Below are 22331 nucleotides of genomic sequence, written 5' to 3'. Positions count from 1 at the left end.
AATATTTTGATTGGATGCAAAGTTGGTTATGTCTATGTATTCGATTTGATAAAGTGCCTAAATTTAGATTTCGAGAGGGTAATACATCCACTCCATCTAAGATCCCAACATCCATGCTATTGTAAATCAATATTGTTGTAGCTAAACCTTATTTCTAACTACAAAATCAGACAAGAATCTCACAAATAAATTATGCATGAATAAATTTTTATCATGATCTAAGATTCATGGAGGGTGGAAAGATATCCTTGGGGATTTCACCCAATTCCAAATCAACCTAGATCATGAAAAAACTGATCAAGGTCATAAATATATGTGAACTCTTACTTTCTATATCATTATATTTCAATAAGTAAAAAAACAGTTTGTTACAAGATTAGATGACTTATTCATATCGATCAATACATAGAAGTTATATCATACCTTATCTTAACAAACATTATATGTCTAAATGTACACCTACATAAGGGTAATATACAAATTAACTATGAAAAAGATATGATAACTAGCATTTTGTTCAACCTATAGAGAATAAAGGTACTTGTTTGACATGAACATTAATTATCTCTTCTTCCAATATTTCTTGTCTTTTTCTCCACTCTAAACTTGAGTTTTTCTAATAAATCGTATTCATCTAACATCGAGAAAATTCTAATGTTCATTTAAAATCACAACCAAGTCACACATAAAATTGATGTATGAAACTCTTTGACTACTAAAATCTATAAAAGTGTAAATAAATATTTTCAATTTTATAAAAGTTTAGATAATTTAAAATAATTACACATTTTTGTCTAAATAAAAACAATGTGTAACTAATAGATGAAATTATTTTTTTGACAGTGATTTTTTATTTAAATTATGTTTTTGAATGAATAAATAGATTTAGCACCATGATAAACTCTTGAAACATTTCTATAAATAAAACAACTTAAACTAATTTTATATGCTATAAATGAAACAACTTAAACTATTTTTATAAAATTTCTACCAAATTTTTAATTAAAATTGCTAAAAAAAATTAAATAAATAAATAAATTTAGCATTATCATAAACACTTAAAAAAACTTAAACTATTTTTGTATTTTATAAACAACTTAAAATATTTTTATAAAAAATTCTACTAAATTTTTAATTAAAATTATAAAAAATAAATAAATAAAACAAACAAAAAGAAGACAAACAAACACTTTCATCTATTAATTAAACTACCACATAAATAAATACCATTTATCTCATCCATACAGATAATTCAATTAAAATAAAAAACTTATCACCCACCTGGCAATAAACCACTTTAAACGCATTGTTAGGAAAGCTCATAGCCAACGAATTACTCTGAACAACGTGTGATTGCCTCTTCATTTATGGAATATTCAGTCCCAATAATAATCCAAACAGATATATATAGCTGGTATTTCTCGGTCAAACCCTACTCCTAGTATAAATACACACCTCTGTTATTTACATCCTCAGGTTGCACTCCATGTTCTCGACCCAAATATGTTTACGAGGACGGACTCTGAGCGATTTCTGCGGTTACAGATAGACCGGTATGTTTTCTGCATTCTCCTATTTATTTTTATAAGGTTGTTTTCCTTTATCAGTGAAATTTGAACTCTGTGCACTGCAATGGTTTTGATCACAGTTTTATTTTTGGAGGATTCTGTTTATCAAAATAGTTTTATGAGACTTCTTTTCTGCGGAGAGAATTTGTTTGTCTGTAGAGTTAGGGTTTTGGATTTCCTAGTTTGATTTAAGATTGCTGGGCAATTTTAAGTTTTACAGTTAAATTTATTGGGTGGCTTTCTGAATCTGGCGGCTCTGTATTTTCAGTATCTCTGGAGCGAAAATGCTGTTAGTGTCTTCAGTAATCCGAAAGGAGGCAAAGTCTTCTGTCTTTGCTGCATGTTCGTCTTCGGAATTTAGGGAAAATCTCCATTTCTGTGTCTTCCTATAGCCCTGCAAGGGTTTCTGTTTATTAAATTCAAATTAGATAGAGGAACCTAATCTGGAATTCCGGGGTTAGGGTTTCATTTCCTTTATAGGAGGTGGAGAAATGCCTGGTGTAGAATATGACACCTGTGATAAGGACAGGGAGCCCTTTGTGGAACTGGATCCCACTGGTAGGTATGGTCGCTATGAAGATTTGCTGGGCCGTGGTGCTATGAAGAAGGTATACCGAGCTTTTGATCAAGAAGAGGGCATTGAGGTTGCTTGGAACAAACTGCCTCTGCAAAACCTAGATGATGTTTCAATACAGAGGATCTATGCAGAAGTCCGTCTGTTGAAATCTCTGAGGAACAAAAACATAATTATGCTCTATAATGCATGGCTCGATAGAAAGACAAGTAATGTGAATTTCATTACTGAGGTCTGTACCTCGGGTACTCTGAGAGAGTACCGCCAGAAGCACCGTCATGTCTCCATGAAGGCTTTGAAGAACTGGGCACTTCAGATACTGGGAGGATTGCATTATCTTCATAATCATGAGCCTTGTGTAATTCACAGAGATTTGAATTGCAGCAATATTTTTGTGAATGGCAATAGTGGCCTTCTGAAGATTGGGGATCTGGGTCTTGCCACTACCCTGGTAAATGATCGTTGTGCACACACTGTCCTCGGTACTCCGGAATTCATGGCTCCGGAATTATATGAGGAGGACTATAATGAGCTTGTAGATATTTATTCCTTCGGCATGTGCTTGCTGGAGATGGTTACTTTGGAAATTCCTTATAGTGAGTGCCGTAGCGTTGCTCAAATTTATAAGAAGGTGAGTTCTGATATAAAGCCTGCAGCATTGGAAAAGGTTACAGATCAAGAAATGAGACAGTTTATTGAAAAATGCCTGGCTGCAGCACCAGTGAGGCCTTCTGTCGCAGAGCTTCTGATGGACCCATTTTTTAAAGGAGTACAAGCGGGCACCTATTAGGTGCCAGGGTTGTTTCACTGAACAGGATAGATGGATTTCTGCCTGTTTATTTTGCCAATTTATTTTTGAGATCTGCCCAATTTTTTGTGCTAGGCTGTTTCACTGAACAGGAGATATGGATTTCTGCCTGTTTATTTTGTCAATTTATTTTTGAGATCTGCCCAATTTTTTTAATACGATGTGAAGAAAATGTGTTGTTAGTTAGAGATAACTATAACACAATCAGTAAGATAAATGGTATTAAATGTAAACTGTAATGGGCTATTCTGTAATGGGCTATTTGGCCAGATTATTTTGATACCTTTTAGATCTTGCAATTTGGAAAGATAGATAAATGTTTGATACTTTTAGATCTTGCAATTTGGAAAGATAGATAAATTATATTATATACGTATAGAGTAACATAAATGGTATCAAATGTGTATAAACTATAATGGGCTATTGGGCCAGATTATTTTGATACCTTTTAGATCTTGCAATTTGGAAAAATAGATAAATGATATTATATACGTATAGATTTATAGTGGATTATTTGGCCAGATTATGCTGATATTTTTTAGATTTTGTAATTTGGAAAGTTACTTAAATTTAGTATATTTAGTGCCATTTGAATGGTGAGTGGTAAATTAAATTATTTGTTTTTTTTTAGTTTTTATGTTTTGAGAAATTTTTGTAATATGGAAAAACATTTTGTATATATTAGTTTGGGTATTAAATTTATTAGCATTAAATTATTTTAAAATTGATTTGCTGGTAAAATAATTTATTATAAAATAGAAAAATTTAAAGTATTGTGTTTTGTTTAGAATATAATTTAATATAATTTTTTCAAATATTGATATTGTACAAATTTTAGAAAATTACTGAAAATCTTGTAAATTACAAGGTCAAATATGTATATAATGTAATCTAATTAACCATTATAATTATGCATTTGAAAAGTGAATCCTTTGTCTAGAATCCAGGCATAATCCAAACTTAAAACTTTCAGATATGTAGGAAAGGCTAAGCTACTTCAACCACCTAATATGAAACATTTAGTAGAAACCCTAAACTAGGGCTATGTGGTTTGTAGGTAGTGTAAGAATCTCATAGATTTGTGGTGTAAAGTGTTAGATGTAATTTAAGAGTAAAAGTTAACATGCAGAACAAATTTTAAGAAGTGAAAAAGAACTCAATGGTTCCAATTGCCCACTTGAACTCCCTATTGCTGCTTAGCACACATGTTACATGATTGTTTTACCTTTACTTACAACCACTAGTGTATATTAAAATAATCTCTATGCTTTAAAGAAATATTTTTTTTGGACATGGTTAGACTTACTATGTGCTCATTTTGTCTCCACAATTATTAGAATTTCAGTTGAATTTCGAAGTACTCATTTTAATTAGATTCTAGTTGTTTAATACATTTACAAAATTTAAGTTATTTTTAATTAGATTATAGTTTTACATATACAAAATTATGAGTTATTGGTAGTTGATAATCTTTCCCTTTTCATAATAACATAAGACAATGATGCATGTTTTTCAAGCATATTTATAAGATAAAGATTTTACAATCATTTGCAATTTGTTTTATTGATTTCTGTATGTCCTTGTACATATTACAACCATATATCTAACTCCATTTTAAATCATCTTTCACCTAATTAATTGTTCCCATTGTTCATCCCATACCTGGTTCATCCCATTGTTCCCATCTTCTTCTTCAAAAATCTTGAAGCTGCTATGACTTGGTTGCTTCTCCTCGTTGATTTTCTTCTGATTCTTTTTCCCTCCTTTCCCTCTGCCTCCCACCTTGGTAAAGCCTTCAGTGTCTTTTCCTATGTTCTCCTATGTTTTAATATTGTTCTCCAGTTTGTTTAATGGGCAGTGTCTGAAGAGATGCCCGTGTTCATGACATTTGCGACATATAAATGGGACATGTTCATAGTCAAACGCCTTCACCCATTCTTCATCATATACTTTTAGAATGATTTCATCCGGAATTGCTCCGGATAGGTCCATTTTTACGCATATTTGGACAATAGGTGTATTTTCTTCAAGAGTCGCATTTGGTATTTTTAAAAAATGACCTAGTTTATTGTCTATGGCTTTTAAGGATTCTGGGAGCCAATAATCTAAAGGTAAAGAGTAGAGTCTTATCCATATCGGCACTGATGTGAATGTCTCTCGTTCTGAGACAAAATTCATCACCCATGGTCGCATGTAGAGGCCTGTAGTAGCATAAAAATATGGTCCTCCTTCGAACACTCTGTCTTTGTCCTCTAAGTTTGTGAACATTACTGTGAAGAAACCCCTAGACCCAAAGTGAGATTTATTTCTCCCTTAGGTTTCTAGTGGTTCTTTATCCATGCATGTAAAGCCTTTTCTGTTGGCCATATCCCCATAAATTTTCATATTATCGCATAAGTTGCCATGTGATACCTGTGCACCTGTAGCGCTAGATCACTTAATACAACCCGGGGTGTGATGGTTGACCTAGATTTATAGAGTCCTGTCATATTCTTGTGCTAAGCTCTCTGACTGCCTCCTCCTGTTCTTTTCTCTCTTCTGACTTCCTCATGATTCTCTTCTTGTTCATATGATCTGATATTTTTTTGTTTTTCTATGTTGTTACTCTCAGTGTCTGCGTCCATTGGTTTCTTGAAGCGGTTCGAAACTGCATCACTGTAAGAGGGAGTGGAACTCCCCCCTCCTCGCCCCTCCATGGTTACCAGCATTGATACCCTGTTGCAAACCTTAGTTCAGCTGACTTCGCCCGCAATATCCGCCTCTGCCTCCAACAAATTATATTCTTATAACATTTTAAAACTTATAATAATAATAGTAATATAATTTTAAGATCACGATTCAATTAAACATAATTTTATTTAAAAACAATTTTTTATAAAAATATAATAAAAAATTACAAAAATATAAATAAATATTTTCATTTTTAAATATTTAAATAATTTTATAAAAATACACCTTTCCTCTGCATAAATACCAATTAACCAATCAATAAACAAACCACTTTAAACACCTCCTCACCGATTATCAACCCAAAACAATACAATAGGTTGGAAAAGGTCATAACCAATGAATCACTTTGAATGTGTGGTTGCTTTTTCCGTTATGGAATATCCAGTCCCCCATAATTATCCAGACAGATATATATGAATTTGCACCTCTTCCCACGTTTTTATCGTATGGATTTAAATATATAAAATATTAAAATATTTTGAATTTAAGATATTAAATTTTATGAACATATGCAACATATTATATTTTATGTTCAGATATGGAATGGATATATATTATTTATTATATTATATACATTCATACGATGCTCGGTTCATTTTATTTTATTTTATATAATAATTGTGGATTTTTTAATGTTTTTAATTAAAATTTCCATTTCATAATATTAAATTATTATATAATTTAATGTTAATAATATACTTTAATTTATTTATGCATCTATATAGGATTTAAAAATTCCCCCTTCATAATTTTTAATATATATATATATATATATATATAAAATAAAATAAAATAAAAGTAGTTATTTTTACTACCACTATCAAAACACCATTTTTTAATGGAGGTGAGATTTAGATATTTGCCACTCATGTTTAGGATATTATCATTATTTTTTCTTTAAAATTAAGTAATATAATAAAAAAATATTTTAAGTATAACGAAAAAAACAATTTGTTTATATGATTAATTATTAATTATATTTATTTATTTTTTCAAAATTTATAAAAATAATTTTTTAATACAATATTTATTTTCAAAATATATAAAAAATAATTAGATTTAATTGAGAATATTATTTTTTTTCCAAATCATAAACCTTTAATACCAATGCAGGAAAATGTGACCCGAATATTAAAAGAATATGATCATGGAAACAATTAGGGAATTGAAACAACTTAAAATTAAAAAAAAAGTGGAGCAAAGAGTTGGGTCATATCCCTATTTGTTCTTGTGATTTTCATGAAAAAAGTGAGAATTATCCTATTACTTATTTGCTCCTGTATATGTGTGATTTGAGATTTGGAATCCATGAATATAGAATTGAAAATAAAAATATTATGATTATGGAAATGAAATATAAACTTTTACAATGATTTTTTTCTTGTAAATTATCATTAATCTAGGGAAAAACTTTTGTTGTATGTGGCCTTTATTATATTACAAAAATTACTATATATTTCACACATCATTTAAATAAATAATTCATTTTGTTGTATTTGACTTCTGTTATCTTACACAAATCACTATATATCTCACACATCATTTAAATAAATAATTCATGTGTAATAACTATTTTTATCCTTTTTTATGGTTATCTAGCAATAAAATATATTTATATTGATGTATAAATTGATTTATAACTTTATTTATCAAATCAAAATACATTTCTCAAACATACTAAAAGTAGAAGGTTTAATTTGACTAACATGTAATTCCCTATTATCAAAATAGATTGAATTATCTTTCTCACAAATTTGTAGAGATATAGTTCTATAAATTGACCAAATAAAAAGTAATAAATTTTAATAGTTTATTAATTAAATAGTAAATTAAATTAACTTATGTTTTACATCTTCAACATTGGTGATCATTAGTTTTCCTTGAGAGCCTTCCGTAGAATAATGGCCGAAAGCACTTCTAGCAAGCACCTTAGGAGAGAGATATATAGAGTCAACTAGACAAACAAGAAGGTCTTATGTATCAAAAATATCAAAATGGGTGTCCTTAGACTCATTTTCTTAATCTTTTGGGAGCTAAAGTATGTTTAAAAATGTTCAGGTAAATGTCAAGTCTCACTAGCACAATTGATTGAGGATGGGCCTCATTAGCAAAGCGACCCAAGATCAAATCACAAAGCTTGTTGTGTCCGTGCTAGGAGGAGGCAACACACTAAAATCTAGTAAGCTTAGGACTAGTGTGGCCCAAGCTGGGTGCGATCCCCAAGTGACTTTGATATCTTAGATGCCCCTCGGTCGCAGTTTCTCAAGCCACAAGTCAAGTTTGGAGGATCACAGACAACTTAACAAAAAAAAACAATGTTAAGGTAAATGTGTTCTTGCTTCTTGGCAACACCATCAAGTTTAAAGTTAGATTTCTCCTTCCATTCCTTTGTCTACTAAGTTTCCATGGTAAGTTTGAATTTAATTTCCCTAAGGACCATTAAGCAACCTTCAATACATGATGTGAATCCCTTAAAGAGATCATGTGTAAAATATTAAAGAATGGATAGATTAAAGTCTCTAGGCCATTAAAATGGAAGAAAATTCCACATGGGCAATAATCAACGAATTCAATTGATTAGAAATAGATACCTGCAAACAAGAGCTAGATAAATAGTCCACGAGACATGACTATATTTGATCCAAGAGATAAATAAATCACAAGATGAAGTTTAAGTTGATAAAAAATAGTAGGTAATATATGGAGAAGATAAAAACAACTTCCTCGGCTTATTAATGAATCCAAGAGGCCTTCTTATAGGCTTACAAATTCTCTAATTTAAAAACCCTATTTTGCATATGTATGTCATTCAAAGTTACAAAACGATATAAAATGGATATGTAAAAACTCCAAGATAGAAAGAGATGTATTGCTATGTAAGTCACACTATTAAATAATAAAATAATGTAGGTGCCCCTAGAAGGTTGGCAATCCAAGGGGTTAGCACAACTCAAACATTGGGTTTGCCTAGTTGAGTTGGTTGGTTAGTTGAAGGTTGCCCCCTATAGGGGTAGCATCCCTTAAATGTTGTGTTGCCTAGTTAAGTTGGTTAGTGGGCTTCAACTTGAAGGACACCATGCCCCTTAATATCTAGGCTTGTTGGCTTATTGACTAACTTTCTAGGTTGGATGTGTTGACTAAGCCCTCCTTAGGTACTGTGCTAGTTGGGATGCCTTTGTTCCTCATAACTCATCCTAGTTTAAGTGGAAAGCATCCTCACTTTCCTCTTGATTTTGAAATGATGTTAGGAAAAGTGGATGAAAGTTGTAAAGTATAAGGAAACTATCGTTGAGTTGAGTGGTTGTGATGTTAAGGAATGAATTTCTATTATGAAAATGGATGTGTTTAGGCTATGAAATCTCCAATGAGATGAAAAATCCTTGGGTATCAAGAAAACATCTACTCAAAAAATGCAATGAAGAGAACCTGTGTTAGTGAGATAGAAAAAAATACCCTATGTGTATGCTATTTGATCAATGTGAGAGTTGTATTTTGCTTAATCTAAAAGCAACGAACTTGACCAAAGGCTTGGAGGAGTAAAGTTATCATTTAAAGATGCAAATGAAGGTGAGGAAGAAGGGAGATCTTCCTTGACTCAATGGTCTTATGATAATGGGAGTCTGCAACAATCACCACATCACACTGCTCTATATCCTTTAAGAAAGTGATCCCTAGATATATTGCTAGAACTTCAACCTCATTATTACTTGTATAGACTAATCCCCAAGTGAATTTTATTTTCTAATTTCCTTGAGGTCCTTGAATGATCCGTCTACACTTATTATCCCCTTGCATGCTCCAACAATCTCATAATTTTAAGCTCCACAAATATTTTGATTGGATGCAAAGTTGGTTATGTGTTTGTATTTGATTTGATAAAGTGCCTAAATTTAGATTTGGAGAGACTGCATCCAAGATCCTGACATCCATGCTATAGTAAACTAATATTGGTGTAGCCAAACCTTCTTTCTAACTACAAATCAGATAAGAATCTCAAAAAAATATTATGCACGAATAGAGTTTTATCATGATCTAAGATTCATGGAGGGTGGAAATATATCCTTAGGGATTTTACCCAATTCCAAATCAACCTAGATCATGAAAAATTTGATCAAGGTCATAAATATATGTGAACTCTCACTTTCTATATCATTATATTTCAATAATTAAAAAAAAAATTGTTACAAGAATAGATGACTTATTCATATCCAAGTTATATCACACCTTATCTTAATAAACATTATATATCTAAATGTACACCTACATAAGGGTAATATACAAATTAACTATGAAATCTTGTTTGTTTTCCACTTTAAACTTGTGTTTTTTCCAATAAATCGCATTCATATAACATCTAGAAAATTCTAACATTCTTTTAAAATCACAACCAAGTCACACACAAAATTGATGTATGAAACTCTTTTATTTGTGGGAGAATGGACCATTATCCACACAACAATTTGACTACTAAAATCTATAAAAGTGTAAATAAATATTTTCAATTTAGTAAAAGTTTGAAAATAATTTAAAATAATTACACATTTTTTTCTAAATAAAGACGATGTGTAACTAATAGATGATTTTTTTTTTTTTCACAGTGATTTTTTATTTAAATTTTAAGTTTTACAAATAAATTTATTAGGTGGATTTTTGAATCCGGCAGCTCTATTTTTTTAGTATCTCTAGAGCGAAAATGTTGTTAGTTTCTACAGTAATCCCAAAGGAGGCAAAGTCTTCTGTCTTTGTTGTGTGTTCGCCTTCCGAATTTAGGGAAAATCTCAATTTCTATGTCTTCCTATAGCCCTACAAGGGTTTCTGCTTATTAAATTCAAATTAGAAGAGGAACCTAATTTGGAATTCCAGGGTTAGGGTTTCCTTTCCTTTATAGGAGGTGGAGAAATTCCTAGTGTAAAATATGATACCTATGATAAGGACAGGGAGCCCTTTGTGGAACTGGATCCCACTGGTAGGTATGGCCGCTATGAAGATTTGCTGGGCTGTGGTGCTATGAAGAAGGTATACCGAGCTTTTGATCAAGAAGAGGGTATTGAGGTTGCTTGGAACAAAGTGCCTCTACAAAACCTAGATGATGTTTCCATATAGAGGATCTATGCAGAAGTCCGTCTATTGAAATATTTGAGGAACAAGAACATAATTATGCTCTATAATGCATGGCTGGATAGAAAGGCAAGTCATGTGAATTTCATTACTGAGGTTTGTACCTCGGGTAAAAATATTTGCAGTATACGTACTGGCTGTAGTGGTAATTCATCTCGATGATGGTTTTCCAACTCTCTAACACACATCACAACCTTTCGCACATTCTTTGGCATCTTTATAGAGAGTAGGCAACCATAACTCTACTTGCAAGGCCTTCCTCATTGTTGCTTTTCCTCGACATGCCCTCCCGCAACACCAGAGTGGCATTCCCATAGGACATCTTGTCGTTCATGCTGGAGGAGACATCATCAAAAGACTTGATCTAGGCCCAACTTATATAAATGTCCTATGATTAGTTGATAGTCAGCTGCTTGCACCACCATATATCTCTTATGTGTCACCGTATGTCCCTCTAGACATTGTCCTATGGCTAGAAAAGCTGTGATTTCCTCCAAGTAGTCAGGAATTGCTTCTATGTGGAATAAATCAACATCTGGTAGTTGATCATCTAGGGAGCCCCCACTTTCCCCTGATTCCAATCTAGAGAGATGATCCAGTCTCACATTCAACTTTCCTGGCTTAATGATAACCTCAAATGTAGACCCCTTGAACAATAGTAGCCACTTGCAGATTCTTCCCTCTAAGTCTGGCTTGTGGACCAAGTATTTTAATGTTGAGTGATTTGTAAATAATTTGAATGGAGCTCCAAGTAAATAGTGTCAAAACTTTTGCAAGGAGTATACCATGGCTAGTGCTTCTCTCTTAGTCATGGTATAGTTCTTTTCTGCCATTGACATGTTCCTACTTGTAAAGTAGATTGGATGATCCAAGTTCCCTTCCATTGGTTGCGCCAACACTACCCCTAAGGCAATGTATGATGCATCAATATTTACGTGGAATTTCTTGTTCCAATCTGGGTATACTAAGATCGACGCACTTACCAACTTTTCCTTGAGGATGTTCAATGTCACTTGACACATCTCCATCCAGTTGAATGTTTTTGTGTCCCTGAGCAGCTTCTCCATGGGAGCGGTTATGGACGCATAGTTGCAGATGAATCGATGATAATACCTTGTGTGGCCCAACGTCAATAGCAACTGCTTCACATTGGCCGGTGGATCCCTATTCACAATTTCCGCAACCTTTGTGGGGTCCACACAAACATTGTCTTTGCAAATAATGTGATTTTAAAAAAATTGCGTTTAAATTGTTTAATATGCATAATTAGAATGCCCCACATGTTTTTCATGTTGTTGAATCCATTTATGCATTCAAAAATGAATTTTAAACAAAAAAAATCTTCAAATTGTATTGCGGAATTTTGGTGAAATCAAATGAAAAAGTTATTTCGTCCATAAGTCAAACTACTCATTTTTATTAAATATTAGAAGTTTTATTATTATTACAATTTTTTTTTCATGACTTAGTCTAACTTATAGATGAAATCGTCTTTTCCACCGACTATATAATTATATAGATTAAACAGCTTAAACTCAAGTTTTTAAAAATCTCTGTAATATTTTTCTATAGATTAAACAACTTAAATTCAAATTTTTAAAAATCGTTGTCATATTTTGATAAAAATTAACGAGAAAAGTGAAAAAGGCCATTTCATATATAAGTTAGACTATTCCTTTATTTATTATTCATTGACTTTCAATTAATTTCTTTCATTCCTTCGGTTTTTTATTTTTATCATACAATAAACATGTTTTTTTATTTATCACATCTATGTTATTTCCTATTTTTCTTTTGAATTTTCCTTTTAGTCTTTAGTTTTTTCTTTCATTATTTTATCTTCTAGTTTTTATTTTATTATTTCTTTCTAATGTTCATTTTTATTATAATAATTTTTTAATTTTCTCATTGTTGTGATTAATCCATCTCATAAATATTATTTATTAGTTCTATGGTTTAATTATCCATATATATCCTGATAATTAACTAGAGTAAATGGTTTGGGTCAACTTTAAAATAGATATGATGATAATAATAATAATTAACTTATAATAATAATAATAATAATAATAATAATAATAATTATTATTATTATTATTATTATTATTTTATTTCCTATTTTTTGAATTTTCTTTTTAGTTTTTAGTTTTTTTTTTTTAATTATTTTTATCTTTTAGTTTTGATTTTATTATTTCTTTCTAACATTCATTTTTATTATAATGATTTTTTAATTTTTTCATTGTTGTGATTAATCCATCGCATATTAGTTCTGTAGTTTAGCTATTCATATATATCTTGATAATTAACTAGAGTAAATGGTTTAGGTCAACTTTAAAATGGATATGATAATAAAAATAATAATCAACTTATAATAATAATAATAATTATTATTATTATTATTATTATTATTATGACATCACTTATGAAAAAAAAAACTGACATAAATAAAATTATGCTCTTCCACAAGTTGTATTCATATAACATCTAGAAACTTGTAATAATAATAATAATATAATTTTGAAATCATAATTTAATTAAACATGTTTTTATTTAAAAAACAATTTTTTTATAAAAATATAATAATAAATTACAAAATTATAAATCAAATTTTATTTTTAAATATTTAAATAATTTTATAAAAAGATACCTTTGCTCTGCATAAATACCAGTTAACCAATCAATAAACAAACCACTTTAAACACCTCGTCACCGATTATCAAACCAAAACAATACAATAGGTTGGAAAAGGTCGTAACCAACGAATCACTTTGAATGTGTGGTTGCTTTTTCCGTTATGGAATATCCACTCCCCCATAATTATCCAAACAGATATATATGAATTTGCACCATTTCCCATGTTTTATCGTGTGGATTTAAATATATAACATATTAAAATATTCTAAAGTTAAGATATTAAATTGGTTCGTGAACATATATGCAATATATTATATTTTGTGCTTAGATATGGAGTGGATATATATTATTTATTATATACATTCTTACGAGGCTCAGCTGATTTTATTTTATTTTATTTAATAATTGTAGATTTTTTTTAATGATTTTAAATTAAAATTTGTATTTCATAATATTAAATTATTATAAAATTTAATGTTTATCATATACTTTAATTTATTTATGCATGTCTATAGGACTTAGAAATTGACCATTCATAATTTTTAATATATTATTATTAATTTCTTAAAATATAATAAAAATACTTATTTTTACTACTACTATCCAAACACTATTTTTTTAATGTAGTGGGATTTTTTTATGTAGGTGGGATTTAGATATTTGCCACTCATGTTTAGGATATTATTATTAATTTTTTTCAAAAAAAATTAAGTAAAATAATAAAAGAAATTTTTAAGTATATCTATCGAAATAGTTTGTTTATATGATTAATTATTAGTTATATTTTTTTTCAAAATTTAAATAAATATTTTTTTAATATAATATTTATTTTCAAAAAATATAAAAAATAATTAGCTTTAGTTAAGGATATTAATTTTTTTCCAAATCATAAACCTTTAATACCAATGTAGAAAAATGTAACAATATTAAAAAAATATGAACATGGAAACAATTAGGGAATTGAAACAACTTAAAATTTAAGAAAAAAAAGGTGGAGCAAAAAGTTGGGTCATATCCCTATTTGTTCTTGTGCTTTTCATGAAAAAAGGAGAATTATCATATTACTTATTTGCTAGAGTGTATGGGTGATTTGAGATTTGGAATCATTGAATGTAGAATTGAAAATAAAAATATTATGATTATGGAAATGAAATATAAACCTTTACAATGAATTTTTTCTTGTAAATTATTATTAATCTAGGGAGAAACTTTTGTTGTATGTGGCTTCTATTATCTTGCAAAAATTAAGACATATTTCACACATCATTTAAATAAATAATTCATTTTGTATTTCACTTCTATTATCTTACACAAATCACAATATATCTCACACATCATTTAAATAAATAATTCATGTGTAATAACTATTTTTATCCTTTTTTAGTTATCTAACAATAAAATATATTTATATTGATGTATAAATTGATTTATAACTTTATTTATCAAATCAAAATACATTTCTTAAACATACTAAAAGTAGAAAGTTTAATTTGACTAACATGTAATTCCCTATTATCAAAATAGATTGAATTACCTTTCTCACAAATTTGTAGAGATATAGTTCTATGAAATGAAAAAATAAAAAGTAATAAAATTAAATAGTTTATTAATCAAATAGTAAATTAAATTAACTTATATTTTACATCTTCAACATTGGTGATGATTAATTTTCCTTGAGAGCCTTTGCTAGAGTAATGGTTGAAAGAACTTCTTGCAAGCACCTTAGGAGAGAGATATAAAGTTAACTAGACAAACAAGAAGGTCTTCTGTATCAAAGATATAAAAAAGGGTGTCCTCAACCTCATTTTCCTAACCTTTGGGGAGCTAAAGTATGTTTAGCAATGTTCAAGTAAATGTCAAGCCTCACTAGCACAATTGATTGAGGATGGGCCTCGTTAGCAAGGCGGCCCAGGATCAAACCTCACGGAGCTTGTTGTGCATGTGCTAGGAGGAGGCAACAAACTAAAATCTAGTGAGGTTAGGGCAAGTGTGGCCCAGACTAGGTGTGATCCCTGAGTGACTTTGACAGCTTAGATTCCCCTGGGTCGCAGTTTCTCATGCCACATGTCAAGCCTGGAGGATCACAGACAACTTAACAAAAAAAAACAATGTTCAGGTAAATGTGCTCTTGCTTCTTGACAATGCCATCAAGTTTAGAGTTAGCTTGCTCCTTCCATTCCTTTGTCTACTAAGGTTCCATGGTAAGTTTGAATTGCATTTCCCTAAGGACCATTCAACAACCTTCAATACTTTATGTGAATCCCTTAAAGAGATCATGTGTAAAAATATAAAAGAATGGATAGATTAATGTATCTAGACCATTAAAATGGAAGAAACCTTCACGTGGGCAGTAATCAATGACTTCAATTGATTAGAAATAGATACCTGCAAACAAGAGCTAGAGAAATAGTCCACAAGATATGACTATATTTGATCCAAGGGACAAAGAAATCACAAGATGAAGACGAAGTTGATAAAAAAAAGTAGATAATATATGGAGAAGATAAAAACAACTCCCTCGGTTTATTAATGAATCTAAGAGGCCTTCTTATAGGCTTACAAATTCTCTAATTCAAAAACCCTAATCTACATATGTATGTCACTCAAAGTTACAAAACAATATAAAATGGATATGCAAAAAATCTAGGATAGAAAGAGACGTATTGCTATGTAACTCACACTATTAAATAATAAAATAATGTAGGTGTCCCTAGAAGGTTTCCCCCCCAAGGGGTTAGCACAACTCAAACATTGGGTTTGCCTTAAATGTTGTGTTTCTTAGTTAAGTTGGTTAGTGGGCTTCATCTTGAAGGGAACCATGCCCCTTAATATCTAGGCTTGTTGGCTTGTTGACTAGCATTCTCGGTTGGATGTGTTGACTAAGCCCTCCTTGGGTATTGTGCTAGTGAGGGATGTCTTTGTTCCTCATAATTCGTCCTAGTTTAAGCGGAAAGCGTCCTCACTTTCCTCTTGATTTTGAAATGATGTTAGGCAAAGGGGATGAAAGTTGCAATGTATGAGGAAACTATCGTTGAGTTAAGTGGTTGTGATGTTAAGGAAAGAATTGCTAGCATGAAGATGGATGTGTTTAGGCTATATGAAAGCTCCAATGAGATGAAAAATCCTTGGGTATCAAGAAAACATCTACTCAAAAAATTAAATGAAGAGAACTCGTGTTAACAAGATTGAAAAAAATACCCTATGTGTAGGCTATTTGATCAATGTGAGAGTTGTATTTTGCTTAATTTAAAGAAATGATCTTGATCAAAGGCTTGGAGCAGTAAGATTATCATTGAAAGATGCAAGTGAAGGTGGGGAAGAAGGGAGCTCTGCCTTGACTCAATGGTCTTATGATAATGGGAGTCTTCAACAATCACCACATCACACTGCTTTATATCCTTTAAGAAAGTGATCCCTAGATATATTGCTAGAACTTTAACCTCATTATTAGTTGTATGGCCTAATCCCTAGGTGAATTTTATTTTCTAGTTTCCTTGAGGTCCTTGAATGACCCGTCTACACTTATTATCCCCTTTAATGCTTCAACAATCTCATAATGTTAAGCTACATAAATATTTTTATTGGATGCAAAGTTGGTTATGTGTATGTATTCGATTTGATAAAGTCCCTAAATTTAGATTTCGAGAGGGTAATACGTCCACTCCATCTAAGATCCCAACATCCATGCTATTGTAAATCAATATTGTTGTAGCTAAACCTTATTTCTAACAACAAATCAGATAAGAATCTCACCAAAAAATTATGCATGAATAAATTTTTATCATGATCTAAGATTCATAGAGGGTGGAAAGATATCCTTGGGGATTTCACCCAAGTTCAAATCAACCTATATCATGAAAAAATTGATCAAGGTCATAAATAATGTGAACTCTTACTTTCTATATCATTATATTTCAATAAGTAAAAAATCAGTTTGTTACAAGATTAGATGACTTATTCATATCCATCAATACATAGAAGTTATATCATACCTTATCTTAACAAACATTATATGTCTAAATGTACACCTACATAAGGGTAATATACAAATTAACTATGAAAAAGATATGATAACTAGCATTTTGTTCAACCTATAGAGAATAAAGGTACTTGTTTCACATGAACATTAATTATCCCTTCTTCCAATATTTCTTGTTTTTGTTCCACTTTAAACTTAAGTTTTTCCAATAAATCGTATTCATATAACATCTAGAAAATTCTAATGTTCATTTAAAATCACAACCAAGTCACACATAAAATTGATGTATGAAACTTCTTGACTACTAAAATCTATAAAAGTGTAAATAAGTATTTTCAATTTTATAAAAGTTTAGATAATTTAAAATAATTACACATTTTTGTCTAAATAAAAACAATGTGTAACTAATAGATGAAATTATTTGTTTGACAGTGATTTTTTATTTAAATTATGTTTTTGAATGAATAAATAGATTTAACAACATGATAAACTTTTGAAACATTTCTATAAATAAAACAACTTAAACTAATTTTCTATGCTATAAATGAAACAACTTAAACTATTTTAATAAAAATTTCTACCAAATTTTTAGTTAAAATTGCTAAAAATAAATAAATAAATAGATTTAGCCATCATAAACTCTTAAAACAACTTAAACTAATTTTATATTTTATAAATGAAACAACTTAAAATATTTAGATAAAAAAGTCTACTAAATTTTTAATAAAATTCCTTAAAAAAAATAAACAAAACAAAAACAAGACATACAAACAATTTCATCTATAAATTAAATTACAAAATGAATAAATAAGCTATTTCATTTATTAATTAAATTATAAAATGAATAAACAAACACTTTCATCTATTAATTAAACTACATCCATACAGATAATTCAATTAAATTAAAAACTTATCACCCACCTGGCAATAAACCACTGTAAACGCATTGTTGGAAAGCTCATAGGCAACGAATTACTCTGAACAACGTGTGATTGCCTTTTCAGTTATGGAATATTCAGTCCCGATAATAATCCAAACAGATATATATAAAAAATGGAGTTGTTTATAATGTGATTTTTTGGAGATTTCGATGACGGAATCGGGCTGAAGAAATTGAAGCTAAATCTTGATTCGTTGGTTAAAATGGTTTTTTAACTCCATATTTGGATTCAGCACTCTGGAAAACCCCTGGGACGCTTTCATTATGCAGAAACTAGCTATAAACTTGCCATTCTAATAAATTCCTGCGGAATTTGGACCGGAAAAACCCGCCCAAAAAACTTTCAAAAAACCGCGTTATAGACCACTGCTAAAAAAATCAATGCGTAGCTGGTATTTCTCGGTCAAACCTAACCTCTAGTATAAATACACACCTCTGTTATTTACATCATCAGATTGCTCTCCATGTTCTCGACCCAAATATCTTTTGCCTGGTTTACGAGGACGGACTCTGAGCGATTTCTGTGGTTACAGATAGACCGGTATGTTTTCCGCATTCTCCTATTTATTTTTATAAGGTTGCTTTCCTTTATCAGTGAAATTTGAACTCTGTGCACTGCAATGGTTTTGATCACAGTTTTATTTTTTTGAGGATTCTGTTTATCAAAATAGTTTTATGAGACTTCTTTTCTGCGGAGAGAATTTGTTTGTCTGTAGAGTTAGGGTTTTGGATTTCCTGGTTGGATTTAAGATTGCTTGGCAATTTTAAGTTTTACAGTTAAATTTAGTTAAATTTATTGGGTGGCTTTCTGAATCTGGCGTCTCTGTATTTTCAGTATCTCTGGAGCGAAAATGCTGTTAGTGTCTTCAGTAATCCCAAAGGAGGCAAAGTCTTCTGTCTTTGCTGCCTGTTCGTCTTCGGAATTTAGGGAAAATCTCCATTTCTGTGTCTTCCTATAGCCCTGCAAGGGTTTCTGTTTATTAAATTCAAATTAGATAGAGGAACCTAATTTGGAATTCCGGGGTTAGGGTTTCATTTCCTTTATAGGAGGTGGAGAAATGCCTGGTGTAGAATATGACACCTGTGATAAGGACAGGGAGCCCTTTGTGGAACTGGATCCCACTGGTAGGTATGGTCGCTATGAAGATTTGCTGGGCCGTGGTGCTATGAAGAAGGTATACCGAGCTTTTGATCAAGAAGAGGGTATTGAGGTTGGTTGGAACAAAGTGCCTCTGCAAAACCTAGATGATGTTTCCATACAGAGGATCTATGCAGAAGTCCGTCTGTTGAAATCTCTGAGGAACAAAAACATAATTATGCTCTATAATGCATGGCTCGATAGAAAGACAAGTCATGTGAATTTCATTACTGAGGTCTGTACCTCGGGTACTCTGAGAGAGTACCGCCAGAAGCACCGTCATGTCTCCATGAAGGCTTTGAAGAACTGGGCACTTCAGATACTGGGAGGATTGCATTATCTTCATAATCATGAGCCTTGTGTAATTCACAGAGATTTGAATTGCAGCAATATTTTTGTGAATGGCAATAGTGGCGTTCTGAAGATTGGGGATCTGGGTCTTGCCACTACCCTGGTAAATGATCGTTGTGCACACACTGTTCTCGGTACTCCGGAATTCATGGCTCCGGAATTATATGAGGAGGACTATAATGAGCTTGTAGATATTTATTCCTTCGGCATGTGCTTGCTGTAGATGGTTACTTTGGAAATTCCTTATAGTGAGTGCCGTAGCGTTGCTCAAATTTATAGGAAGGTGAGTTCTGATATAAAGCCTGCAGCATTGGAAAAGGTTACAAATCAAGAAATGAGACAGTTTATTGAAAAATGCCTGGCTGCAGCACCAGTGAGGCCTTCTGCTGCAGAGCTTCTGATGGACCCATTTTTTAAAGGAGTACAAGTGGGCACCTATTAGGTGCCAGGTTGTTTCACTGAACAGGATAGATGGATTTCTGCCTGTTTATTTTGTCAATTTATTTTTGACATCTGCACAATTTTTTTAATACGATGTGAAGAAAATGTTGTTAATAATAATAATAATATCCATTTTTAAGGTCAACACCAAATTGGTGTATGAGACCCCCTTGTTTGGGGGACAAGGGACCCACCTCCGCGTAGCGATTTGACTGCTAAGTCTACGAAGGCATACCCCCTCTGGTTTTGAACCTGTGACCTCTTAGGAGGAAACACATGCTCTTAACCATTAGGCCCACTCAACCTGTATTAGGCCCACATGTTATAGTCGCATCAAATGTTGTTATAGATAACTGTAACATAATGAGTGACCTAAATGGTATTAAATGTGTATAAACTATAATGGGCTATTTGGCCAGATTATTTTGATATCTTTTGATATCTTTTCGATCTTGCAATTTGGAAAGATATATAAATGATATTATAAAGGGCAGATTATTTTGATATCTTTTAGATCTTGCAATTTGGAAAGATATATAAATGATATTATATATGTATAGATTTATAGTGGGTTATTTCGCCAGATTATGCTGATATTTTTTAGATTTTGGAATTTGGAAAGTTAGGAAAAGTTTTTTTATTTAGTGAGCATTTGAATATATATATATATATATATATATATATATATATATATATATATATATATATATATTTATTTATTTATTGATAGTGGGTTATTTGGCTAGATTATTTTGATATTTTTTAATTTTGTAATCTGGAAAGTTACTAAAAGTTAGTATATTTAGTGGTCATTTGAATGGTGAATGGTAAATTAAATTATTGTTTATTTTTTTAGTTTTTATATTTTGAGAAATTTTAATATTTTAATTTTGTAATTTGGAAAGTTCCTAAAAGTTAGTATATTTAGTGGTCATTTGAATGGTGAATGGTAAATTAAATTATTGTTTATTTTTTTAGTTTTTATATTTTGAGAAATTTTTGTAATATGGAAAAACATTTTGTATATATTAGTTTAGGTATTAAATTTATTAGCATTAAATTATTTTAAAATTTATTTGTTGGTAAAATAATTTATTATAAAATAGAAAAATTTCAATTAAGTATTGTGCGTTTTGTTTAGAATATAATTTAATATTGATATTGTATAAATTTTAGAAAATTACTGAAAATTTTGTAAATTACAAGGTCAAATAATTCAACATTATAATTATGCATTTGAAAAGTGAATCCCTTGTCTAGAATCAAGGCATAATCCAAGCTTAAAACTTTCAGATATGTAGGAAAGGCTAAGCTACTTCAACCACCTAATATGAAACGATTAGTAGAAACCATAAATTATGGCTATGTGGTTTGTAGGTAGTGTAGGAATCTCATAGATTTGTGGTGTAAAGTGTTAGATGTAATTTAAGAGTAAAAGTTAACATGCAGAACAAATTTTAAGCACTGAAAAAGAACGCAATGGTTCCAATTGCCCACTCAATCTCCCTCATTATAATTATGCATTTGAAAAGTGAATCCCTTGTCTAGAATCAAGGCATAATCCAAACTTAAAACTTTCAGATATGTAGGAAAGGCTAAGCTACTTCAACCACCTAATATGAAACATTTAGTAGAAACCATAAACTAGGGCTATGTGGTTTGTAGGTAGTGTAAGAATCTCATAGATTTGTGGTGTAAAGTGTTAGATGTAATTTAAGAGTAAAAGTTAACATGCAGAACAAATTTTAAGAAGTGAAAAAGAACTCAATGGTTCCAATTGCCCACTCAAACTCCCTATTGCGACTTAGCACACATGTTACATGATTGTTTTACCTTTACTTACAACCACTAGTGTATATTAAAATAATCCTTATGCTTTAAAGAAATATTTTTTTTGGACATGGTTAGACTTACTATGTGCTCATTTTGTCTCCACAATTATTAGAATTTCAGTTGAATTTCCAAGTACTCATTTTAATTAGATTCTAGTTATTTAATGCATTTACAAAATTTTAAGTTATTTTTAATTAGATTATAGTTGTGTAATACA

At 30.6% G+C, this 22331-nt stretch overlaps 2 pseudogenes across 2 annotated transcripts; both read left to right on the top strand.

Moving 5' to 3' along the window:
- Nucleotides 1-1379: 1379 nt before the first annotated feature.
- On the top strand, nucleotides 1380-3192 carry LOC149201318 (putative serine/threonine-protein kinase WNK11 pseudogene; annotated as a pseudogene). The gene is made up of 2 exons (XR_016253418.1): nucleotides 1380-1553; nucleotides 1837-3192. The product of XR_016253418.1 is annotated as a putative serine/threonine-protein kinase WNK11 pseudogene (transcript).
- A 15579-nt stretch (nucleotides 3193-18771) lies between these two features.
- On the top strand, nucleotides 18772-20470 carry LOC149201317 (putative serine/threonine-protein kinase WNK11 pseudogene; annotated as a pseudogene). The gene is made up of 2 exons (XR_016253417.1): nucleotides 18772-18892; nucleotides 19187-20470. The product of XR_016253417.1 is annotated as a putative serine/threonine-protein kinase WNK11 pseudogene (transcript).
- The last annotated feature ends 1861 nt before the right edge of the window (nucleotides 20471-22331 follow it).

The sequence above is a fragment of the Pinus tabuliformis genome, chromosome 2_1 (genome assembly GCF_031772625.1).
Source record: "Pinus tabuliformis cultivar Carrire ecotype Pingquan chromosome 2_1, CPIR1, whole genome shotgun sequence".
Taxonomy (NCBI): Eukaryota; Viridiplantae; Streptophyta; class Pinopsida; order Pinales; family Pinaceae; genus Pinus; species Pinus tabuliformis.
The sequence above is the reverse complement of the archived record's forward strand: the minus strand, read 5'-3'. Positions and strand labels throughout refer to the sequence as shown.